This window comes from Taudactylus pleione, unplaced genomic scaffold (genome assembly GCF_031769625.1).
Source record: "Taudactylus pleione unplaced genomic scaffold, aTauple2 ptg000289l, whole genome shotgun sequence".
NCBI lineage: Eukaryota > Metazoa > Chordata > Amphibia > Anura > Myobatrachidae > Taudactylus > Taudactylus pleione.
Genome location: NW_028284691.1, coordinates 325815 through 353202, shown reverse-complemented (window position 1 = coordinate 353202; position 27388 = coordinate 325815). Strand labels below are relative to the sequence as shown.

At 45.0% G+C, this 27388-nt stretch overlaps 1 protein-coding gene across 2 annotated transcripts in view; it reads right to left on the bottom strand.

Annotated features, from left to right (window-relative positions):
• Positions 1-12882, bottom strand: part of CHL1 (cell adhesion molecule L1 like) — a 193916-nt gene extending 181034 nt beyond the window's left edge. For both annotated transcript variants that reach the window (XM_088482453.1, XM_088482454.1), the window contains exon 1: positions 12765-12882. The gene's annotated coding sequence lies outside the window, so the exon portion shown is untranslated. The remainder of the gene's footprint in view (positions 1-12764) is intronic.
• Positions 12883-27388: the final 14506 nt, after the last annotated feature.

Sequence of the window (27388 nt, the reverse complement as noted above, 5' to 3'; positions counted from 1 at the left end):
AATTGCAAATCTAAATGACGCTCATTAAGCGTAATTGAACTAATTGACTGCAGCTATGTAAGACACTCCATTACATCCTTTATCATGTCTTGATGAAGAAATCCAGAGGAACTGAATCATAGGCTATAGCTGAGGTTCCCAAACGTGGTCCTCAAGGCTTTCCAACAGTTCAGGTTTTAGAGATTTTGGGTCCTATCTTCTCCACACTGACACATATATACATGGGGGAACCCCTTGTTTGAAACAGGTATTATTTTTTGGTGATCATAAGATAATGACCTAAACATTGTACAAAAAAATAATTCCTCAGATTGAAAGTGGGTGGGTGGGGGTAGTACATCCTGATCTCCCCTATCTTGTGTCAAACAGGATTCCCCTCAATTAATGTAGTAGGCTTTCTGGTTTAAAACAAATGACATGCCTAGTTCGGCTGCCATTTTATTCCTAAACATTATGCCCGTGCTCAGTTTTACCCATATTGTACATGGTACCAGCTGCGTGGCAGTATTAATGCCATATATGTAACAAAACAGAGACTTTCACTATTGGCTCTAACATTAATATACTGCAAATCCGTGTGTATCTAGCAAATAAAAGCATGGAGTTCTCTGGGGTTATGAGTCAAATCGAGTCCTGGCTCAGATCATTTTTCAGGTTCCGAGTAGATCCGAGTCCCGGTTCGGGTCTGATGTAAGTTCGGAACTCAGAATTAAAAACACAAATCTCGGTTTTGGATTGTATGTAAACAGGTAATAATTACATGATATTAGCTGTCTTTGCCAATTTTAAAGTAATCCAAAATTAAAACACATGAGGGTGATTTTACCAAAACCAAAACCATAATATTTAAGGGTGGGTTTGCCAAATTCAAAACACGGTGGTCCGCGCACATCTCTAATAATAAAAAGACCCCTAAAAGCCCTTAACTACAGTGGCAGGAGACCCATCACTACTCTGAACACACTGCAAATAGTAATGATTTCCCCCCCTGTCTTCTGCAGTAACTTGATTTTAAAAAATGTATAAAGTGAGGCTTTGTGCATTGATGAAACATGCCTTGCTTCTTATAAAAAGATATGATAAAAGAATAATATCAACATTAGCAACAAACATGCTTTGTAAATATTTCATAACAACACTGTTTCCAGTTTAGAAAATATCCCGCAATAATAACTAGTTGCTTAGCAACAGAGGAGACTAGCAGGTTATTTTTGTGATCTTTTCACATACAATGTATTTCTGGGAAAGCAGACTCAGACCAGTTTTCTTTTTCGTTTTCCATGGACAATTTGATATTAAAGTGACAATGAAAGTACAGATATATATATATTTACAATTCTACTGATGTATATAAAAATTGAAGACACTAAGTTACTATGGAGTTAGATTTCACCTCTAACATTTAAAACTAAAATTTGATTGCAAAAGTGTAAAGGGAAGAATAGCGTATTGGTTGTGGGCCAGCAAACTCAATCATTTTCAATTATACAATGCCTGAAGTCTTAAAAAGGACACAGATTGTTCAGAAATCACTCCTTTCAGACCTAATTGCTGTAGCCAGATTCAGTGAATAATGATTGCCCATGAATGGACCAGTTCACACAAATGGCTGTAAATACAATAGGATTTCTCACATACACTTGGGCCAATGTGTTTAAGCTATTTCCATTTCAATCACTAGAAAATGTCCTGCGTCAGTTTGACCCCCATCAGTGTACCAAGTTAATGGACTCCTAGACCCATAGCTGTAAATGATGATGTAATATGAAAAATGATAGATACTGTACAAACTTAAAAAGCACTTAAAACAAACAAAATAACCCTCCTCTGTAGGATTGGTCCCTGGCTGCTCCTTCCATGTATCTACTTAAGGCTCTTCCTTCCCTATTCCTCCTGTCACTATCAGGATCCCCCAAGGCTCTATTCATGGAAATCTGCTTTTTGCTCTTGACACCTCCTCTCTTGGCAAACGTATATATACTCCTATGTCTTCATTACCATCTCTACGCAGACTGGACCCAAATATACAGTACCATTCCTTCGCTAACCTCTCTCCATCTTTGCTACCTTATGTGGTTAACTTCCTCTTTGATGTCCCCGGGCCTGATTCAGAGATGTTATAATGCCGATATTTATGCAGAATTAGTTATTGTTTGCCATTAATGTGTGTAAGCCACATGGTGCACGTGTAGCAATTGTTTTGCAATTACGCTCGCACAGGCGGATTCATTCGCAAAGTGAGTGACAGGAGATAGTCAGCGTATGGGGAATGTAAGGGGGTGTGGCTAGGCAAACGCATGCATTTCTGACCGTTTAAACACAGTTTTATGGGCGTGCATAATTAGCCATTGCGATCTCCTTCGCAGCATGAGAGCTCTCTGCGTATCAGGAGAGTCGCAGTGTTTGGGACAGGTCAGACATGCAGCATATGCTACATGGCTGCCCGATCTGCATCCATGTTACCGATGTTTGTACTGGTGCGTGAGGTCGGATGGATATGAGAAGGCAGCAGTGGGTGTCCCTATGCTTGGGTAAGCTTTGGAAATAGCATATTTTCGCAGCTGTGTTCCATGCGAAATTGCAGCTGCAATTGCATTAGCGTCCATCTCTAAATCAGGACCTCCATCTAGATGAATAAACTCTTCCTCAAGCTTAACATATCCAAGTCTTAGCTCATTATATTGCCCCATGGCTAAAGTCGCTACACCTCCCCACACTCTTCCTTGCTCCTCATGCCTGCTTCCTAGGTATCATTCTTGACTCCACCTTTAGCTTCAATACTCCCATCAGTCCCTAATGCAGTGCAGCCACCTCCTCCATAACATATGCCAAAATACACCCCTTCCTCACTCAGGTAGTATCCAAAACATTGGTCCACTCACTCATCATTATCTCGCCTTGAGTCATTTTAACTCCTCCCTTCTGGCCTTCCCCTCACCCACCTCTCCCCTCTAAAATCCTGAATGATGTGCCTAGACTAATCTTTCTCTTCAATCACCTTGCTGCTACAGTCTGTGAGTCAGCTCACTGACTCTCTAATCCTTGCAGAATTCAGTTCAAACTTTTTACCTACACTTCCAAAGCCCTCAACAATCCCTCCCTTCTATGCATCTCTAACCTTGTCATGAGATACACCCTGTTTGTCTACTATGCTCCACCTCTATCACCTCTCTTATCCTCTCAAAACCTCCTCCCACTTCCATCTGCATAACTTCTCCCGTGTTGCTGCCTACCTAGGGAACTTCTTACCCTACCCTATCAGACTCTCATCCAATTAACAATCCATCAAATGCTCCATATTCATGCTTGCCTACCCTACAACCTCCTAGACCCTCATGTCTACTCCCAGTACTTTCTCCATCCAACACATCCATTCAGTCACTCCTAGTGTCTCTCTTCTGTCCCACCCTCTAGAATGTAATCTCTCAAAGGGTCCTTTCTGCCTTTTGTATCAAGTCTGTCCAGTGTCTATCTACTTTATAAATCCCTTGCTATGTCTTTTTTTTTGTGTGAGTGCTAGTGTATGCTGTTTGTGTACTCACACACACTAATTTGTGCCTTTATTATATTGCTATAATGTGTAATTGCAGTCATGTTTTTGCAGTTATGTTTATCTGTATTCATGCTTCTGTGCTGTGCATACTTGTTGTATTTATGTATGTTTTATCCGTTTGAAGATTGTCCAGCACTACAGATTCTGTGATGCCCTATGAATAAACAATGCTGATGACGAATTTTGGATTAGCTGCATTGGGACATAAGTGTTCTAGGTGTTCTATTTAGCTTTTCTCTTATGCGCCATCATTGGCAATAGTCCAGGAGCAGAAAGAATAAAGTGCTGAAGGTAATTGTCTCTTGATGAGACAGATTCACAAGATTTGTATGTGCCTGCTCCAATCTAAACCCGTTACTGTCTCATTTGAGACAAATTGAAACAACATTTAATTGCATTCTGTCGGACATTTGATCTCGGTAACTTAAGCTCTATTACAAAAATCACAGAATCTGATTCACGTGACTTTTTTGCACAACAGTTTTTGTAAATGTCTACCTGTGTTTATTTAGAATGAAAATATAGGATATCCCTCTATTATATTTATTTGCAAATAATAAACTGTTAACATTTTGGATAACTATTTGCTTAATGAGGAGACCTGGCATGATCCCACTGCTGGGACGTTCATGCTTTCTGATCTGCCTTGGTATGATAACCTCATCTGTGACAGGTGGACCTGTCTAAGGAGACAGATTGAAAGCTCCGCACAGTTCTCCAGACAGCGATGCCGAAATGGACAAATAAAATCTTAGCAGTGTTTGTATTTTGGAGAAGGATTAGAGTGTTTCTTTCATCCTTACTTCCCAAAAGACCAGACATAGACATTCTTCCTCACCCTCACAGCAGGTAATTATGTCCTGATGCAGAGTTAAATAAAAAGTAACCATGGAGCTTCCCAATATATTTACTTTGCCCTTAGCAGCTGGTCAAATAGAAAACCTGTACATTCTCAAAATGTCTGAACAAATACCAAGTTTTCAGGATATCTAGGGGCCTATGCTATGTATTAGACTACAAATTGTGGTATATCCTGTGTTTGGAGGTCCCCATAGTTGTCTATGAACACTGCAGTGATGCTTCATTCACCAAGCTCCAAAAAGCATTTTGGATATTGCCTGGCTGTTGGGAAATTATAGGGCAGAAGTTTAAAATGGAACTAGCACTGATTCAGGAAACTTCAACAGTTTAGGGTTCCCAATGAATTTGCTGAGAGTAGGAAGCTGGAGGCGATGCTCCGACACAGACACCAGACGGGGAGCTGACACTGCATTGGTAGAGGGTCCGATACTGGCGAGTGTCGACTGAATATTGTCGAGGCGAGTTGACACCTCTTGCAGAACTGCATGACCTGTTGCTGTGTAGATTCCTGACTTTCTAGGCGACTCACAAGGCTTTGTATACAGCCTGCTTCAAGAACTGGGTCTCCTTAAGCCCAGTACAAATTTTCAGATCTGTATAAGTTTGTGTTCCAGGACTGCAGCTTTGGGCTGGAGCTGATGCAAGGCTGAATGCAGGAAACAGGTGGTTTTATGAAATTCCTGCATATAAGAGGCATGCTGGTAGTGAGGGGTCAGGTGGTGGGCTAGGTGTTGGGCTAGGCCTGACCATAAGAAGTGTCGGACAGTAACCAACTATGCTGAAAACTGTACTGGGACCAGCTGTACTGAATACCGGGCTAGGATCGGCTATGCTGGTTACCAGACTAGGACCAGCTATGCTGGATACCATGCTGGGTTCCGGGCTATAACGGACTATACTGGATACAGGTCTGGGACCGGCTATACTGGATACTGGGCTGAGACCGGCTGTGCTGGATACCAGACTGAGACCGGCTGTGCTGGATACCAGACTGAGACCGGCTATACTGAATACCGGGCTAGGGCAGATTGTACTAGATACTGGACTGGAACCGGCTATGCTGGATACCAGGCTGGGACTGGCTTTACTGCATACCGGGCTAGGATCAGCTGTGCTGGATACCGGGCTGGAACCAGCTATACTGAGTATTGGGTTAGGCAAGAACCAGTAATGTTTCAGACCGATTTGGTACCAATAGCAGACATAACCAGGCAGGGATTGGTACCACTGGTGACTGAGCTAGTACCAGTTGTGCCTCAGCTTGGGTAAGAAATGGTATCAAGCGACAATAGTGCAGAGTCTGAATGCAGATGCTGGAAGTTTGGAGCACCTGCACTTTTATAGGGCTTGCAGGTTTCTGATTGGCTTTTGGAGTCATGTGGCCCGGGGCCACATGACACCATGGTTGTTTGGCGGGTATGACGTCATTGGTTATTCGGCTGTCTGGTGATTGTGTCTAAGATGGTGGGCCCCAAGAGATGGAGTCAGCGGGAGAAGACTGGAGGAAGACACTGGGACCAGGTGAGGCATGCTGACAGCAAAAGTAGCGCAGACCAGCCAGAAAACTGGACAATGTACAAATCTAAATTGCCCATCCCGATGATCAGTAAGAAGTAAAGTGATAGCATACGTGATCACTTTACTTCTATGGGACCCATTTATCAATAATCTCATTTGCAATGTGTCTGGGTGTGATATTAGCACCCAAAATTGCATTGAAGGGTGCTTTTATACTGCTCAAATGTATTAAACAGCACACACAGGGATAGGGGCTTGGAAAGGATGAGCTAGCAGTGACGTGACAGCATCAACTGTCTTTTCACTCCTGCGCATGTGCAGCGCCCATGGATGGGGGGGGTTTCAGAGAAACCCTCTCCCGGTAAATTTTATGAGGTGTAGCCCATAGGCTACAGCAGCACAATGCCATCTTCAGATGGCGTTAGCTGCTGGGGCTAAACTGGTAAATCCGACAGCAATGTATCCCCCATAGAAATCTATAGGGGCTGTGGCTGCTGTCGGAAATGGAGGGATCACAGCAGATATCTGAGATATCTTCTGCAGTCCCTTATTCATATATAGGGGTGATATTAAATATTTGCAGGTATCCCCTTAAAACTGCCTCTGTGTCTTGATTTTTTGCTATGGAGTTTACCTATGTGTACAATGCGTTTATTTTTTCTCCTCCCTGCAAATATAAGCACAATTCTACCTTTACGGAGATATATTCAAACACTAGGGGGTATATTTGCAAAAGATCGATTTTGTGTTTTTGGTAATTTATAAATCAGTTTTTCAAATGGACCATTTACTAAAGTCAAAACCGATGGCAAGTATAGTAACCGGTGATGTACTGAGCATCATTTTGAAACCCAACCAAACACTGACCCGAAATCAACGGCATATCCACCCAAACAATAGACTTGCCTGAGGCATTTGAGTTTAGGTGAAGCCCTGCACAGATCACTATAATCTGTGCAGACTTTGTAACTGTAAAATGTTAGGGTAACATTTTTTTTTAAAAATGCACGGGTCCCCCTCCAAATCCATTACCAGTCTTGGACCTCTGAGCCTAGGCGGTATTGGAAGATAGTGGAAAGAATGGCGTAGAGTTTCATCCAGTTTCCAATAACCAGCACCAGGTTTAACCAGCCGTGGGGCTGACGCTATAGCATGGGAATACACAGCGGTGACGTTTTTTATTTTATTTTGTTAAGTGTCTGGACGTCTACATGGTATGAGGAGGATGTGATCCATGCATCTTGTACATGTGAATGAGGGATGGTGGGGGGGGGGGGTTATTTAGGACTTCAACATTCACGTCATTTGTTTACATTTGTTTTACAGGTGGACTTTGGGTGCCATCATGGTGGAGGAGGCTTGTTGGGACTTGCAGGCTACCTGTGAAAAACAATATTATTTTACTATTTAAAGACTATTACTTCTGTACTCACCACCACTAGGGGTGCAGAGATCCAAGGATTGGTCATCCTTGGGGAGGGGGGCTCCATTTTTTGGGGTGTCTCCACTTCCCTAGGGATTCCAGCACTGGGCTGTCCAGTTCAATGCTGGTTGCCGTTATAACAGGGGAATGCCTTTCTTTGTGTCCCCCTGCTGTAGTGTCAGCCCCCTGGCTGGTTCAGTCAGGTGCAGGTTACTAGGAAACAAGGGAACTCCACTCCATTTATATCCCCTATTTTCCAATACCAGCCTAGGCTCAGTGGTTCAGGGCTGGTTATGAATCCCACCCACCCCCTTAGTTTTAACCCTTTCTTAACTATTTACACTAATGAAACCTGCACATACTGTATCATAGTGATCTGTGCAGTGCTTCACCTCCGCAGCAGATTAATGGCAGGTTTGAAATCCACCGGGTTATAATATCGAATTTCAAATGATAGTCAAAACCAATGCATAGTAAATGCTGTTTTTTTAGCCTGCAATCTGACATCGATGCCCATCGTTGGCTGTCGGTTTTGAAACAGACATAAAATCGACGGCTAGTAGATTTACCCCTAGAAGTTAAACTGTGTTTCGCTGACATTTTTGCAGGTGAGGTGTGGGCAAAAATGAGAGATGGTCTCTGCACTTTGGCTATGTTAAGACGATGTACGTGGGAAATTGAACTTAATTGAATCTCCCCCATTGAGCACATTTTCCTCCCACATCTCAAACCACTCATTGGCCATAAAGGATCAAAGAGATGCCCGTTAGTGGATATATGACATATTTGCTTATTCCTTTTTTTTTTCTTTTAGTAAAATTTCTATCAAACCAGTCTTTTATCTCAGTTCTCATGCAGTTATACCATATCTCATAACATCTAAATATGCTAAATCAGTAAAAAATAAGCCTGCTCTCATACGTCCAAACCTTGCCTGAATAACCCAGAAACACTTACTAGGGTGAAAGAGTCTGGAAATCTGGACTGTTTCACAAACATCGGGAACAAATAGGAGCTATGATATATACAGCATAATGCTTTCCACATTTAGGGCGGGATGCAATGCATCCCGCCACCCATCACATGCATCCTGGCGTTAGTTACGCCAGCATGCATGAAGAAATTCACAAAGGATTTTTCTCTTGGTTAGAGCTGTCCTTTGCGAATGAGGGACTTCCAGGTCTTTGACCCAGAAGTCCCTCTGGAGTCCTTCTGCGCAGAAGGACGCACGCGCCACAGGGGGCGCTGGTAGGGATCTGATTGGATCCCTCTCATAGCACTCTCCGGAGAGGAGCCCATAGGCTTCTATAGGGTAACACCATCTGTAGACAGTGGTGTCAGAAGGGGGGTGCGGGGGGTGCGGGCCGCACCCGGGTGTCACCCGCCGAGGGGTGACACCAAGGTGCAGGCTCCCCCTCAGTGACAGGAGGCGGGTGCTGCACTGTAACATCATGTGCAGCACTCGGCTCCTGTCACAGAGAGGGAGCCTGCACTGCCCGCACCTCCGGCACCCTCCATTGATAACTAAGTACTGGCGGTCTCGGGACGCGAAGCCACGCCCCCGTTCCCAAGGCCACGCCTCCTCCGTCGAGGCCATGCCCCTTTTCGGCGGAGTGCGCGGCTCCGCCGTGCTCAAGGCATCCCTCCCCGCATCGGGTGTCACCGCGGGGAGGGGCGCCACTGTCTGTAGATGGTGTTACCCACCACATCCAAGCCCTGGGAATGCATCGCACTCTGAGGCTTGGTGATTATAACAAATCCGGTAAAACCCGCATTTTCAGGGTTTCACAGCATTTCTCCCTTTGCTGCATCCTGCCCTTAGAGCTGATTCTGAATCGCAGGCCCAATGGCTGTAGTTGCAGCCAGCCGCGTAAGCCTGTTTAATTACTCTATGCTAATGGAAGATTCCATTCAACTAATTTGAGGGATCATGAGAGTGCAAGCGGAAATCATTGCCGTCTGTTAATGCTACGCCAGCAGCCGCAACCACCATCATTAGTATCTGCACTAGCACCAACCCCATGCTAGGTGTGAGATATCCCTCTGATATGAGCTTCCCTGCTCCGTTGATACACGCCCAGAACACTCCCATAGACACTCCCACATGACAGCCCTATTTCACGGAAAGACAGATCCGGCTAAGTTGCATCCAACTCAGAATAGGATGGGCATAGGTGTAAATTTGTAAAGTCGCTTCTGTGCATGCGCTGTATGCATTGCAAACACTATCCGTTTGCATCCATGAGAAAAAATTCGTGAGTCTCAGGGGAATATTCAATTGGGCACAAGGTTTAGCGAGGAAAAAACATTGCACCCAATTTTGGATTACCGCGGGTATGTGCGCTCCCGATACCCTTGGTATCCAATTAAAAAAAAGTGGTCGCTCTGAAAACCCCGGCCGCATAAATTTTTTTTTTAAAATTCTGCACGTACCTGCCCGGTTGTCTCCGTTGGTCTCTGAGGCTCCCGGTGACCTCCCCTCAATCTTCTCACTGGAGGGGGGGCTGCTGGGAGTCCCGGGGGCTGCTAGGAGGCTCCAGTAGTTCTCCCAGCGCCCATTCCGGGGGGCACATAGACACTGGGGGGGCCACACACACCGGGGGTTACACACACACAACACTCATAAACACACACACACTTACTCATACGCACTTACAAACACTAACACTGACATACTCACCCTGCTGCAGAAGACCCGGCTTCCGAAGTTGGATGCAGAAGAAGATGCAGAAGACAGCGCTGCAGGAGGTAAGTAATTATGGACTAATTAGGCTAATTGGAAACATCCAATTGCCTAATTAGTCCTCAGAGGGGGTGCCGCCGGGACCCCCAAGCAAGTCCTGCTGATTTTGCCTAAAATTAACGATTTTAGGAAAAATCACACTTGCTCTGGAGGTGTGAAAATAAATAGCTCCCATCGCACAAAAAAAGAAAAAAACAAGCACCTAATTGATTAGCAAAAACCCTGCACCTGCAGGAAAACCTCGTAGGTGCGGGTTTTTTGCTATTCTCGCACCCAATTGAATATGCCCCTCAGAAACAGGCCCTTAACATGGCCACACACCAGGGGCGTATCTATAAGGGTGCAGGGTGTGCGGGGAACACGGGCCCCTGGGTCTAGGGGGGCCCCGCATCGCACACCCTGCACCCATAATATTACTTACCTCTCTGGAGTCCCACATCGGCGCGGGAGTCCGGCGCTGTAAAATGACTGGAAAATGGCCGCGGCGGCCATTTTCCCGTCATTTGCGCATGTGCAGTACAGGGAAAATGGCCACCGCGGCCATTTTCCTGGTGACCTGTGCATACACTATAGACTCTGGGCACAGTCTAGTGCCCAGAGTCTACAACTCCGGCGCTTGCCCGCGCACAGCTCAGTGCGCTTCCGGCTGCCGGGCGGAGAGGAGGGGGCCCGTGTCGGAGACTGCACACGTGCCCTCTCCTCTCTAGAAACGCCCCTGCCACACACTGTGGTGAAAGTCAGTTAAGAGAGAATAAAAAACAATTACTTATTACACAAAATGTATAAAGCAGTAAGGTGAATAAATAATTTGCATTATATTTTGGTTCTTCATTCACTCTACGCTGAGATATAGCACTGATTGTTCTCCATATAGTATAAGCACATACTCCTTCCTAAGTACTGCGACCAGTAGCAAATAATTTCATGAAAAGGAGTAAACATTACGCATTACAGCCAGAGAAGGTAAATGGTGGTGGGATCAGTGGTGTATATGTGGAGTTTGTATGTTCTCTCTATGTTGCTTTACAGATGGTCGGAGTCATTGCAGCCCCACATCCATGATATTTTGCTACAATTTTTGGCAATACATGTCTGGGGGCATAGCGGCGACAATGACGCGATTCAATGAAAATTGCGTCATTGGTCCACTTGCCTCATCCACTTTACCTGCAAAGTGCAGAGATCCAGGAGACTTGCCCACTTTCCCCGGGGCCAGGAGACTCCCCTCCAAATTCATGAGTAGGCAAGCATGCTGTGGCACACCCATGCTATTACACCATGGGTGGGATGATGCAGTCTGCACCACCATAGTAGAAAAAGAGTTTATGTTACTAGTAGTGTCATTAAGTTCCAGCCACCACCAACTTAACACAGCTACCCTCAGCATCCACCTGAGGAGAGTGTCACAAATCTAACAGCTAAAGTTTATACTGGAGTTTTAGTGTAAGTGTTTTCATTTTTGTGTTTGGTGTCTCTCAGACAGTGGTGCCCCCTGCAGAAGTACTGGTCATGAAAATCAACCATAAAGATTTGTTTTAACTATAATTATATTCAAGTAATTAAGCTATGGATGACATACCCAAGATGACTCACCTAATGATGTCCATATTGATGAGATTATCCATAAAATACAAAAGAGCAGCAACTGTTGTTGCAAAATATATTAAATATATTTGCATTATATATATATATATATATATATATACACAACACATATATTCCCTCAGTACAGACAGATGAGTACCATAAGATAAGGTTCATATTATAAATACTGGTCTGAAACTCAATAAAATGCTGAATATTTTAAATCCACACTCAGAATATCTGGTCAGTTCTGCTAGTCTAAGGGTATGTACATACTGTACATGTATTTATTTCTCACACTGCTCATTTCTCCTCCTGCAATTCCTTCCTGCAAGCACCAATAAATAATTTGCATTCAGAAATATTTGTAATTGCATAGAGGCACGCCGATCCAAATGCAACAAAAGGTAAGATCAAGAGATGTCATACCAATAGTTTAATATCTCAATCAGTGGCTAATGACCTATAAAATCTTATGCAATCTAAGACTGTTAAGCTGTTGTGGAACTATATGTCCCAGCATGGCAGCCATCCTACAGATGCCAGAACATGCTGAGACTTATAGTTCTACCACACACAGAGCGAAGGTTTGCCAATTTCTGATGGTAAACACCCAAACGTGATCCACTGGCTCTAGTTGTACTTCAACAGCAGCTTTAAAGCCACATGTTGCTGAAGCCTGAGTGAACACTGAGCCTGTACCTCATCTATTATTGATTATACAGGATTGTATGACATTGCCTTGCCACCAGAGATTTGTGAGACTTGTAGTTCAACCACAACTGCAGAGCTGCACATCACAGGTTATTGATCTACAATAAGTTAAAGATCAAGTTGACAAAATATACTATAAGATAGTTGCAACACAGCCTCATAAGACCACACAGGGACCCATTCACCTGCTAATTAACATTACTGAACATTAAAAGTCACAGAGCAGCTCATGAAATGGTTTACAACTCAAATGGATTAGTGTGCGAAAGTGAAATACAACACACATCATGCAATTTTCTACGCTCCTGTTTAATAAGCCTGAGTTAATGTATAAGTGCACCCCCGCTGTGGTAAAATCATTGACTCACCTCTGACGGTGTCCCACTCCCTGGCTCATCACAAGGACCTGAGTATTCTCTGCCTGTAGTGGAGTGCAGTACAACCTCATCCTACCCCAATCCTCCCCCGTCCTGTTTCCCTAATCAATCAGACTCCACACAAAGCAGTGAAGAAGATCGTGACCAGAATCCAGATGTCGCTCAGAACATCCAGGCGTCATAGCAACTGCTGCAACACTGCGACTATGTGGGCATAAGGGAGACCCTCTCGCTCAAACAGACTAGGGGTGGGGAAGGGGGAGATGGGGGTGTGAGAAAGACAAAATAAAAGCATTACTCAGGAGAGTGACAGCAAAGGGAAATGAAGGGTTAATGAATAGAGCGTGGTGAGGGAGTGAATAAAGACAGAGGGGCCACAGGAGTACAGAGTGGCCCATCAGGTGGCGATTGCAACAGAGGGTTAATAAAGTGATAGCGAATTCTGGGAGCAGCAAGTGTTTATCCGGGGAATGCAGGAGTCTCCTATAGGGCTTATTCACGCATATGGTCATGCAGATTGCATGGACTTTTTCTGTATGGAAAACTGATGTAAACATAATCAAAAAGCCAGTGGGTCTATTCTACATATACTTCCAAACTGTGCATCAAGTAATTGTGGCAGCCTGTGGATTTCTCCTGTTGGGGAAAGAATTCACAGAAATCTGCATGAAGACTATGTAAAATCTGCCTTAAAACACTTTTGCTGGGTTATTCCTGCAATCACTGGGAATGAATAATACAAAAGCTTGTGGAAAAACTCCTCAGAGCTTGTTTACAGATTGCTCTGTACCTGTAGTGCTGCATCTGTGTAGGTGCCTGCATGGATTCCGCCTGGAAGGCACAACTGCCCATAGGCAAAACATGATTCTCATCACACCAATTGAATACATGCTATATGCGTTCTGAACACATTGTTCTTTACAAGCATTCATCTGGAGCAGTTGCTGGAAGCCATAGTAATTACAGATAATTTACAAAAGAAGAAAACATGCAGGTGTCCAACTACAACAGGGAACTCAAACTCAAGAAACTGTAGGAGCCACAAATGGACAACTACATTTGGCTGAGGGTGCATCACTTTTAAATATTTTGTCCCTTGTGATCTCATACACCCACCCTTATATGTATTTTTAGTGATTATAGACCTGATTCAGAGGTGCATTAATATCGGTGCCGCACACTATTGGTCAGTTTTTAAAATCTACGTAAGTGTCCGAGTCGCACTGCTCATATGTCCCGAGGAACGTCCCCCCAGCCTCTCCCAGGGACTCAGCAGAAATTTGGACGCGGTGAGAGGGCAATTTTGGTGGGCGTTTCTGGGGGAAACGGGGCTGGCTAGCCAGACATAGATGTGTCTCACTGAAACCGGCGGTGATGTTCAGACCGAGATACTGCATCTCCATAGGGCTGGTGCAATGTTTGATGGTACATACATCCGAATAAACTTCTCCAGACCCTGGTTTAATCATTCCGTATGACCATTACTCTGAGGGTGGTAGGCTGATGAAAAGCTTAAGTTGACCCCAAAGCACTTATATAAATATCTCCAAACCTTGTACCCCATGGTCCGAGACAATGTCCTTGGGGAACTCGTGTAGCCTGAAGATTTCCTTTATGAACACATCATCTAGTTTCTGAATCAAGGGTAACCGTTTCAATGGAACAAAATGAGCAACCTTATAGAATCTGTCCACTACCACCCATACACTTTTGAAGCCTTGACAGAATGGTAGATCAGTGACAAAGTCCATAGATATATGGGACCATGGACAATCAGGCACCGATAGTGGGCATAAAGATCCTGAGGGAGAATGAGGTGGAATCTTGTGTAGAGCACAGGTAGTACAGGCTGCCACAAAGTCTTTGACATCACCACGCACAGTTGGCCACCAATAGTTCCTGAGAATAAGTTTCACAGTTCTTCTCACCACTTCATGGCCGGTGAAGCATGACGAATGTGCCCACTAAAGTAGTTTAGGCCAGAGTCCAGGTGCTATAAATGTTTTCCCTGGCGGAATCTTGACCACGTTGGTGGTTGCCAAAAAACAAGCAGGGTTCAGAATGGGCTTGTCATCCCGTACCTCTTCCACCTCGGCAGAACTGAATGCTCTAGACAAAACATCTGCTTTAATGTTTTTGTTACCCGGATGGTCGGTAATCGCCAGATTGAACCGATCAAAGAATAATGACCACCTAGACTGACGATAATTCAGGCAGTGAGCTGTTTTGAGATATGTTAGGTTTTTGTTATCTGTATAGACTGTCACCGGAAATTTTGCACCCTCCAACAAGTATCGCCATTCCTGAAGTGCCAATTTAATGCCTAATAGTTCTTTATCCCCAATGGCATAATTCTTCTCTGGAGCAGAGAACTTACAAGAAAAGAACCTACAGGAAATCCACCCTCTTCATCATTCTGCAAAAGTACCACCCCAACGCCAACCGTGGAACCGTCTACCTCCAGGAAAAAAGACTGGTCACAATTAGGTTGTCTTAGAATGAATTCTAAAATAAAACACTATTTTAGAAGGATGAAAGCTTCCTCTGCCTTGGGAGGCCACACTCGAGTGGCTTGACCCTTCTTGATGAGAGCAGTGATGGGGGCTGCAATATATGAGTAGTTCCCGATGAACTGACGATAGAAGTTGTAGAAATCCAGGAATCCATTGTATTGCTTTTAACCCAATCGGACGAGGCCAGTTGACAATGGCATCAAGTTTCTCTGGATCCATCCGAAGGCAAGAGCCTGAAATGATGTAACCCAGGAATGTCAGCTTCTTTTGCTCAAATTACCATTTTTGTAGCTTGTAGAAGAGCTGGTTAGTGAGGAGTCATAACAATGCTTCACACACTTGTTGACAGCTCACTATATCTTTAGAAAATATCAGGATGTCGTCCAGATACAGTATACCACCACGTACTTATATAACAGATCTCGGACGATATGATTCATGAATATTTGGAAAACAGTGGGAGCATTGCTTAATCCAAATGGCATGACTAAGTACTCTTAATGGCTGTCACAAGTGTTGAAGGCCGTCTGCCTCTCGTCTCCTGTTCGGATTCTGATTAGGTTATAGGCTCCACGAAGGTCTAATTTGGTAAAAATCTTTGCCCCTTTTATTCGATCAAAGAGCTCCAAAATCAGTGGTAAAGGGAATAGGTCCTTAATGGGAATGGTGCTCAGACCCCGATAATCAATGCACAGTCTCAGACCTCCATCTTTTTTCTTAATAAAGAATAAGCCAGCTCCTGTGGGAGATTTGGACTCTCTGATGAACCCACACTCAAGATTCTCCTTGATGTATTTTGACACCGCCTGGGTCTCAGGAAGCGCGAGCGGGAACACTCTTCCATCAGGGGGCAACAAGGAAACAAGTCAATAAAGCAGTCTTACTCCCGATGAGCAGGAAATGTCTCAGTGGCCTTTTTACTGAATACATCCCTAAAGGATTGGTACGGAGGTGAAAGAGGGTCTTCTGGGGAGATGACTGAACTCTTGATGACATGCACGATTTGGAGGTTTGATAGATGGCAAGCAGGTCTGATGGCACTAGGATCCACACGCCAGGATTTGAAGTTCACTCCAGTCTAAAGTGGGAAGGTGCTTACGGAGCCACGGAAGATCCAGGATAATTGAACTCTTGGCTGAAGGGAGTATATAGAACGATATTAACTCCTTATGGAGAGCACCAGCTTGCATGTTAACTTCTGAAGTCCTGGAGCAGATGATAGCCATTGGAAGTTTATTTTCATCCACTCTGATAATGCCGAGTGGAACCTGCAAAGGTACACTAGGAATTCCTAACTGATGAACTTTCTGGGCTGTAATGAAGTTGCCATCGGCGACCAATTCCAAAGAGGCCTGTAAAGTTTCTCAGGATTTCTCAGGCAGCAGTGTCACTTCAATAGAAAACTGGTTAGAACTGTTTTCTTTTTGGGTGTGTTGAAATGCAACTAATCTGACCACCTATCAATCAGTTAGGCCCTCTTGTTTCCTGGACATTTTGGACAGCTATTACGGAGGTGACCTGATCCACCAAAGTACAGACACGGTTTATTGAACCTCGTTTCCCTTTCTGCGGCAGGAAGTCATGATTTCTCGATCTGCATAGGCTCCTCGGGAGGATCAGTTGGTGCCATGAATCGAGGAGTGAGTTTGAAACTGATGCGACAAGACTGTACCTTCTCTCGTGCTTTCTCCTTATGCCGAAGATCTACCTGCGTGCACAAGGATATTAGGTTGTTACAGTGGCAAACACAGGATTTTGAGAAGGGGGTTTCCAATGTCTTGGTTACCGAAAAAACATCTAGCCACAAATAAATATATATATAAGCTCCCAGTAGTGCCCTTTATACAGTGTCCCCAGTAGTGGTCCCCATATGCAGTGCCCCAGTAGTGCCCCTTATACAGTTCCCCTAGTAGTGCCTCTTATAAGGTGCCCCCTGTAGTGTCCCATATACAGTGCCCCCTTATGTAGTGCCCACAGTGGTAGTCCCTTATACAGTGCCCTCAGTATTGACCCTTATACAGTGCCCAAGTAGTGGTCCCTCTAAGCAGTGGTTCAGTAGTGCCCCTAATACAGTGCCCCCAGGGTGGTCCCCCTATGCAGTGCCCCAGTAGTGCCCCTTATACAGTTCCCCTAGTAGTGCCTCTTATAAGGTGCCCCCTGTAGTGTCCCATATACAGTGCCCCCTTATGTAGTGCCCACAGTGGTAGTCCCTTATACAGTGCCCTCAGTATTGACCCTTATACAGTGCCCCAGTAGTGGTCCCCCTAAGCAGTACTTCAGTGGTGCCCCTAATACAGTGCCCCCAGGGTGGTCCCCCTATGCAGTGCCCCAGTAGTAGTCCCTAACACTGACACTTTTATAATAAATTGCTCCACAGTGTATTGCTGCTATACTTCTACAGGTCCTTATCTGAATCTCCTGCCATGCTTTTCTTGTCCCCCCCCCCCCTTAGCCCACAGACACAGACAGATACCTACACACTGACACACACTGACACACTCATACACATAAACACAGACACATACACTAACACAGACACACACACACACATCGCAGCGCAGCCGGCGCTTACCTTAAAACTCGAATGCAGCCAAAGAAATACAGCAGTCTGGCACCACCCCTGCCCGCCTGCTCCATTCTCCCCCACGCACCTCCAGCTACAGCGTGCAGCTTCGGGACTCGACACAGTGGAATACAGTGTCACCACGCCGCAGGCGCGCTCAGCCTCCAACATGCTTATTGTCACAACGGTGCCTATCGGAACTGACTGGGAGTGGCTCTCGCGCTGAGCTGCCCCTACAGCCAGCCCAGACAGTACAACAAGGACTCGAAAAAAGATCATCTGCAGTCACAATGCTGCCACACTGAACTGTTGCACACTGCCAGTCTCTCTTTCTACACTGCTGGGACTCAGCTGCACTCTCTCTGTATTACACACAGTGGGTACTCAGTGGCCCAACACTGCGGCACCACCTCAGCAAAGTCGCTAGCCCCAGTTTCTAACGCAGACCTATGGGCACCCCTCTTTTCATCCAAACACCAGTTCGACTCCTCAACATCCTCTCACTCAAACTGCACATGTCACACCATCAAAGCTTTATTCCTGAATGTCTCTCCTGCACTTTACAATATCACCATAATTAGGCCTCTAGGACTACAGAGCCAATAGACTTCAATGGCAAGCTGTGCTCAGGGGTATCACAAATGCCCCGGTGCGCAAATTGCAGGGCATCTATATATAGTATGAAGAGTTTGGTGTGGAAGAACTTGATGGTCTGCACAGAAGCCCGACCTGAGAGCCATGCCTTATTGCCCATTATCCTTGCCATTCCTTGCTAATGCTTTGTATCTGAATGGATTTGTTACCTTCTAACTGCAGTACTTAATCGCTAAAGCATGTACATAAAACACTCTGAGCAAATGTTTATACACTGTGCTATTGCTAGTTCCGATCCTACATTTTCTATTATGTATCAGTGCTTTAGAGATAGAGCACCTTGTTTAAAAACCGCCATTATAATCTTAGTTTGTGGCATTATTTAGTCTGTTACCAGGGAGCTTCCTCTAAATAGTGTTCAAGTTACTGCTTGATCTTCGCTACTAAAGTATTATCTAATTAAAACATTGATGTCCCTGGGTAACAACAAAACTACAGTATATTTTATTTCACTATATAAAAAAAATTGTAATTGCCTGACTTACATTTAAATGTCAGTGCCTGCTTTACATTTTTGACATGGTCATTTACAAATAACAGTCACACAAATAGTGTGACTGTGATTAACCTATATTAAATTGTTACTTTTTTTAGCCCGATCATTGTTTTTATGTGCTGTTAGTAGATATTGCAAGTTGCTTAGGATATTAGATATTAAGGTGTCTATGCCTTTGGTTTAATTACTTGTTTTATCATAAGCACCAATAGTGTGCATACAGCTCCCATCTGAAAGAAGTTGTTAACAACACCAATAAGAATGTATAAAAATATGAGGCTAGATTTACTAAGAGCCGAGTTTTGCACCTATTATATTAGTGCCGCTTTAAATTTCAAGGTTAAAACTGCTGAGAAGCAGGTAGCTGCTTAGTAAATCTAGCCCGTGATCTTTTTACATGATGAAAGCTTCTGTTTTTCTGTATAAAGAACGGTACACCTCCAATTATGCCCTATTTCTGACTGAAAAGTTCTAGATTAGGAACAGTGTGATCTACAGTGTCTATCAGTTAAAATTGTAAACATTTTTTCAGAACATGGATTTCCCATGTAAAGCTGTGTACACACCTGAACAATGCAGTAATCAACCGAAGATCCTTCCGATAGTGCGATCGTGTGTCCCGGCGTACACACTGTGCAACCATCATGAACAACTCCTGTGTGTACTCCACATCGCACATCGTATCAGATGGGACGATGCCAGTGGCGTAAGTTCATCCCAGACGCCCGGAGGCAAGTTCTTATTTGGTGCCCTCCATCACAGCCACTGACACTGTATAGAGGAGTGAGGGGGGCGCCGGACATCTTACACTGACAAAGAAGCTGTTGAGGAGCAGCAACACCAATGAGTAGGGACAGGCTATAGATAGATGAAGGTGGCAGCTGATGGTCTGACATGGAGCTTTCTACTAGTGTATAGTGGCTTCTCAGTTGCCAGGAAGAGGTGCCATGTATAAGGCAGCTGTAATGGTACACTACAGCCCTAAGTGGGGTGAATACATTGTGGGCAATGGAGGAGGTGCCCCTTCAGTGCTGGAGCCCGGCGGCAGGCGCCTCCATTGTCTCCCATAGTTCTGCCCCTGGACGATGCGATGAACGACGTGTGTACAAATAACAGACTGGAAGTACACACTAAACGATGGACATGCAGAGTGGTTGCAGCAGGAACCATGATTGCATGACAAATCGTGTAGTGTGTACCCATCTTAAACCTGTACATTGCAGTTCAAAAGCTACAGTAGTTTCCCGCCTGACTGGGATCTCAAAATGAGGAAAAACGTCATCATCCCGCTGTCCGATCCTCGCGGGTTTTGGATTGTATAAATGGTCCCACGATCGCCGTCATTTTCAATAAAGCTGTGGAGAGTGAAGAGGAAGGAGGGGGCTGTGATCGCTGTGCTGTGCTGTGCTGTTGCTGTGTGTGCTTAGGGGCTGGCTACTGTTATCACATGTCAGGGGCTGGCTGCTTAATGTCCATACTGCATAGGGGCTGGCTGGCTGTTGTCACTTGTAATAGGCCAGGCTGGCTGTTGTCCACTAGTCCATACTAAGGCTGGCTGCTGTGCTGGGCTGTGCCTGTTGTCCATAAGGACTGTGTTACTCTATGCTAGGAGCTGTGCTGCAGACAGAGGAGGGGATCTTCAGTGGCTCCTGTGTCACTGCAGTCCATAAGGTGTGCTACTGTGTAGTCTAGGGGGTGCTCTGTCCATCAGGGGTGCTCTTCACCCCCAGTGTGTGTGCGCATATTACCCACACTTATCAGCAACATAGCTGCGCAGGGGTGATGCCTGTGTTGTTTATCAAGGGGCTGCTGCCCCTTTCAGGGGTGCACTCCCCCCCGCAGTGTAATAAAAAATTATTCTGTGTGTGTGCTAGCCACACTTATCAGCAACGTAGCTGCGCAGGGGTGCTGCCTGTGTCGTTTATCAAGGGGCTGCTGCCTCGTTCAGGGGTGCTCTTCAATTTTAAATATATATATATTTTTTGTGTGGTTTTGTGCGCTATAATTGCTTGGTGACACTGCTGTAAGACCGCAGTGAGTATGGAGAACAGACAGTCACATGACAGGAGAGCAGGATCCACATACCAGTCTTGTAGCTTCTGGCAGCAGTCATGATGACGATGCGAGGCCATCAACATCATCTATGAAGGCCGATGCCCCAGGGCTTAAGTCAGGCCATGAAAAATCAACTTTTACCCTGTTAAAGAATAAAAAAACTAAAACTAAGTCAGCTTTAAAGAAACAAAAAAATTGCAATATGCCATTCACTACACAAAGTGGCAAGGAAAGGATAAGGCCTTGGCCTTTATTTATGACTGGTGGTTCTAGTTGTGATGATTTAAGCCCTTCTGCTTGTAGGAGATGTACAAAAAAAAATTAAAATTGTCTCTGAAAAGTCACAGGTTCCCGAGGAGAGTCCAAGTGTGTCCGCGGTTGCCATGTGTGAGCCTGACCTTTCTAATACTGTACTTGAAGAGGATCCACATTCCACCATTTGAGTGCCCTCTGCAAATGTGGGGATGAGCAGCACAAGTCAACATGCTGATGTAGAAATTGAGGATGCTTCTGTGGAATTGCACCAGGAGGATGAGGAGTATATTTACGTAGTTGGCGATAGCAACAAGGATGATGAGGATGTTGATGATGATGAGCATGTTGATGGTGAGGATGTTTGTGTAAAAACTGTAAATCAGACAACAGTTGTTGCCTATGGTGGGAAAAGTCCCATTGTTGCCATGCCTGGGCAAAGGACCAAAAAATCAATTTCTCATGTGTGGAATTATTTTCACCCAAATCCGGACAACCTTTGCCAAGCCATTTGTAACCTTTGTCATGTAACAGTGAGTAGAAGTAAGGACCTTAACCATCGAGGAACCTCCTCCCTGTTACGTCACTTGCAGTGCATTCATCAAATGGGAAAGGGTATTTCAAATTCTGAAACTTTGGGGACAAAAAACCGAACAACAATCAGTCCAGTGTCACCTAGCTGTTCCCTTCTATCTGGATCCAAGCGCCTGCAATCTGTACCACTAACATCTGCATCATCATCAACATCCTCATTCATGATCGGAAGTAGTCCTGCATCCAATTCCATAAGAATGATTGACTCCTCTCCTATCTGTGGTTCCTCAGAAGGATCCTTGAGTGCTATGTCTGTTACTGCTGCTGGGGGCAGATCTTCATCCCAGAAAGAGACCAAGAAGACTACTACTAGTAGTAATTAAAAAAACAATTGACAGTCCTTGATAGAGGAAGTAAGTATAACAGCTGTCACCCAGTTCCACAGCGCATCACGGACGGTATGATGCCTGTGCTAGTATTAGATGGTGAAATAATAGAAAATGAGGATGATAGTGTGGAGGAAGTGCAAAAGGATGATGAAGGGGAAATTTGTGTCCTATCTGATGCTAATGAGGATGTTGATGATGAGTATGTTGTTTGCGTAAATCAGCCACCAGTGGCAGCAGTTCTTGTTCATGATAAAAAGAAAGCCAGAAAAGCCACATCTTGGGTGTGGATTTATTTTAATCTAAATTCTGACAACAGTTGTGAAGGCATCTGTTCCATTTGTAAAGCCAAAGTTAGCAGAGGAAGGGACGTTAACCATCTAGGCACCTCCTCCCTGTTACATCATTTGCAGCAAGTTCATGCAATTTGCTTAACAAAATTATAATAACGTGTAAATTAATAACAAGCAGTCCAGTATCAGCTACCAGCAGTTTGCACCATAACATGCAATCTCCACCACCAACACCCTCATCATCAACCTCCTCCTTAATAATTGAAGGTAGTCCTTTAACAAAAAATGTTTTGTTGGGGCCCATACAAACCAAGGAGTTCAGACACGAAAGTGTCAGTCCTAGTCGCTAAAGTGCTTGGTTTGTTAAACTGTGCATGTCCTTTTTAATATCCCACATAAGAGTAGGTGGGAGGGACAATTACATCTTGCACCTCTTTTCTGTACAGTTTGCACAATTTGGGGCATTGCCGACTGACATTATTATAGTTTATTAGACTGCCATCCTGTCTGCCACTGCTGTGTGGCAATGTTTCATAGATGTCCAACATTTATAACTGCCGTGCGTTTGTGCCGCTGCTCTGTTGCTTACTTTAGCCAGCCAGCTCGCTGCAGCCTTTGGCCTGTATTGGTGAAAAATAGTGAAATCAATATTGTGAGCTGTGAGGTGGTTAAAAATGCCTAGAAATGCCTGAAAATTATTGTTATTAAGGCTAGTAATACTGTAGGAACAAAAACAGGCCCAAATTATGTGGTTTTAGCTGTTTATATTATTTTTTGGAAAAAATACAGATCAAAAACCAAAACCTAAAAACAAAACACCAAGGAAAAAAATCCAAAACCAGATCCAGACCCAAAACACAAGGAGATACAGATCCAAAACCAAAACGCGGGGGTCGGCGCACATCTCTAGTTTTATGTCATATCTTTGTTTGTCGTCCCTATAGCTACTGGCTTACAAACTGCTAAGATTTATCTTCTTCTGCCAGAGAGGACACAAACAACAAAGGGCCTGATTCAGCAAGGATCACAGTTGCCTATACGCACGCAATTGGCCGATTGTTGCGTTCTGCGCATGTGTATGCATAAAACCAGCCACTGCTTTCGGAATTGAGATCGCAGTGGAGACGCAGACGCATCTTAGAGTGATTGACAGGAAGTGCCATTTGTGTTGGGTGGTGACGGGGGGGGGGGGTGGTCGGGCGAACACAGGCGTACCGGTGCATTTCAACACCGTTGCAGGGGCGTCTATAAATTATCCACTGCCTCATAGCAAACGCTGAAGTGAGCAATTCCTGAGTGAGGTCTAACCTGCATTAACTCTGTGTCTGGGTCAGATGTTGCTCGATGTTACTGATTGTTTTGCTATGTTGCGGATGTGAATAAGGGGAAGTGGGCGGCCTTATGTTAGGCTGTGATCGCAATGCGAATGCAAACATTTACATATACCCGCTGGTATTAGCAACTGCGTTGCGTGCGTATAAGCAGAATAGCGATCCGTAGTGAATCTAGCCCAAACTGCAGTACTGAATGCAAGGCAATACTCAGAGAGCAATGTTAATCCCAATGGCAGATTGTAACAATATTAGACAATAAAAATAAAATTATGGTATACCTCGAATTAATTAACTAATAACTGTGCCATGGTATAGGGTCCAGACTCTTTGGAGTATATTTACTAAAGTGAGAGTTTTTAGAAGTGGAGATGTTGCCCATAGCAACCAATCAGATTCTACTTCTCATTTATCTAGCACACAGGTTCTCAAACTCGGTCCTCAGGACCACAAACAGTGCATGATTTCTAGGTCTCCTCACAGAATCAGTGAAATGATTAGCTCCACCTGTGGATCTTTTAAAATGTGTCAGTGAGTAATGAATACACCTTTGCAGCTGCTGGGTGACCTGGAAAATGTGAACTGTGTGGGGTCCTGAGGACAGAGTTTGAGAACCACTGATCTAGCACCTTCTAGAAGGTAATAGCTAGAATCTGATTGGTTGCTATGGGCAACAACTCCACTTTTAAAAATCTCACTCTAGTAAATATACCAGGCTTGCCTACCCTCCCGATTTGGCCGGGAGCCTCCCGATTTTCGGGTGCCGCTCCCGGCCCCCCGGAAAGGCAGGCAAGCCTCCCGGAAGCTTGCCACCCTCCCCACCTCCCCCCTGAAAAAAACGGAAACCCCCGCAGCGGGGGGCCCGGTGACGCGATTCGCGCAGAATCGCGTCATCGTGGCCCCGCCCCCTGCTTCACAATGCTGAAAATAACAGCATTGTGAAGAGGGGGCGGAGTCACGATGACACGTTTGTGCGTCCCCGCCCCCAGTGTGCCACCAAATGGCCGCCCCCACCCCCGGCTCCGCCCCCAAGGCCAGCCCCGCTCCCTGCTATTAGCCGACAATCAGCTCCCTCCCGGAAGGCTGGAGCTGATTGTCGGCAAGTATGAAATATACCCCTATTGATCCAAAAATATCAGATATTGGATAAACCTTAGATGAATTTCTCTTTTATTAAATAGCCAAGGAACTCTTTGTAATGGTTTTTTACATGGCAGATAGGGCCTGATTCAGAGTTGTACAGTATTACACAGCTGCAGGGAAGCGGCTGTGCATTACTGCACAACTAATTCAGCAGCAATCTTATGGTGTACTGTAAATAAATAGACACCTTCTGACCACATTGCTGATCTAAATGCTGCATCCTAAGATGTAGCATCAGATATTCTTCGAGACCATCAGCAATCTGAGTAACCCTGAGGTAACTCTGATTGCCCCATCCCCCCCCTCCCCCGCAGCCCTGTAGTCGAGGCCAGGAAGTCTGTGTTGGTAGCTAGGCCGGCCCGACCTATACGCCGGTTACGCGGCGGTGGAGAGCGCCAGCCTGAGGAGGGCACCACGGCAGTCACAGACAGTGAGTTACTCACTTGTCCCAATTGGCACCCTGAGGGCAACTATGTGCAGCTTGGAGCTGCGCTGTCACAGCGCTAGGCGGCGGCTCGTGGGTTGGGACTGATTCCCCTCCTTCCTGGTCCTCCCACAGTGCGCAGAATCTGCGCACTGACAGTCGCAGTGGATGCTGGCACAGAGATAGGATCAGCGGGTTGAACATGTGACATCACTTGCTGCTGCCGCCACCCACATGGGGATTGATACCTGCCAGTTGAGCCTAGTTCCCCTTCAGATAATGGACCCCAGGGGCGGATTGGGCCACCGGGACTGCGGGAAGGGTCCTGCTGGGCCGGTCCCCTCTGCCCACCTGCTGGGCCACTTTAATCACACTGCCTACTAGCCGGCGGCTCTAACGGCCGCTACCACGATCGGAGCTCAGCTCCGAACGGGCAGCGGTAATGAATGAGCTTCTGTGCATGTGTAGAAGCTCATTCAGCAGTGAGATGGCTGAGGGAGGACTGCTGTACATGCTGAGCCGCGGCAGCTCCTCCCAGGGGCACGTGAGTGACACCTCATGTCTCCGCCTCCAGCAGCCACGAGACCAGGCATCGCAGCACTCAGGAGCCGGGAAAGGCAGAGGGGCAGGGGCAGCAGGACTGGAGGCAGAGGCGACTAGCACTGTGAGTCACAAGTTCTGTGTACAAGTGTGTGGCTGTGACTGTTTTCATATGTGTCATAACTTATCCACGGTGACATAGAACTCCTCAAAAAAATAAAATAAATATATATATATATATATATATATATATATATATATTAGGGATGTGCAGGCTCGGATAGGTTCGAGTTTGCACGTGGAGTTCGGATTTTTCCCTCCAAAAAAACGGAACTCAGAACGAGGCAAAACGTCATCTTACATGGACGAACATCATCATTCCTGGTCTTTTGGTCTTTTGAGGTGGTATGTTTTGGATCATGAGCAGTTCCTTTCCTTCTCTTCTCTTCCCATCACTCTGGTACAAGTTGATCTTTGTCTCATCTGTCAATAGAATGTTGTTCCAGAACTGTAATGGCTTTTTTAGATGTTGTTTGGCAAACTCTAATCTGGTCTTCCTGTTTTTGTGGCTCACCAATGGTTTGCATCTTGTGGTGAACCCTCTATGTTTGGCCAACTGTTGTGAAGGGGTTTTTCTTCACCAGGGAAATAATTCTTTTGTCATCCACCACATTTGTTTTCCGTGGTCTTCCGGGTCTTTTGGTGTTGCTGAACTCTCCGGTGCGTTCTTTCTTTTTAAGAATGTTCCAAAGAGTTGATTTGGCCACACCTAATGTTTTTGCAATCTCTCTGATGGGTTTGTTTTCATTTTTCAGCCTAATGATGGCTTGCTTCACTGATAGTGACAGCTCTTTGGATCTCATATTGAGAGTTGACAGCAACTGATTCCAAATGCAAATGTTACACCTAGAATCAACTCCAGACCTTTTACCTGCTTAATTGATAATGAAATAATGAGAGAATAGCCCACACCTGTCCATGAAATAGCTTTTGAGTTGATAGTCCCATTACTTTTGGCCCCTTAAAAAGTGGGAGGCACATATAGAAACCGTTGTAATTCCTACACCATTCACCTGATTTGGATGTAATTACCCTCAAATAAAATCTGAAAGTCTGCAGTTAAAGCACATCTTGTTTGTTTCATTTCAAAACCATTGTGGTGGTGAATAGAGGCCAAAATCTGAAAATTCTGTCAATGTCCCAATATTTATGGACCTGACTGTATATATCACATTCCACAAGTTGTGATTATTTAGGTGATGCCTAGGATGTGATGTGATCATATCAGTGCTCGAAGTGTGCCGGTATGTAACGGTATGACATACCGGCACTTCAAGCACTAACCTTTTTTTTTTTTTTTTTTTTTACTTTTCCGGATGCAGGAGTAGGGAACCCACTGTGACCTCCCTGAACGGATCATCATTGGTGATC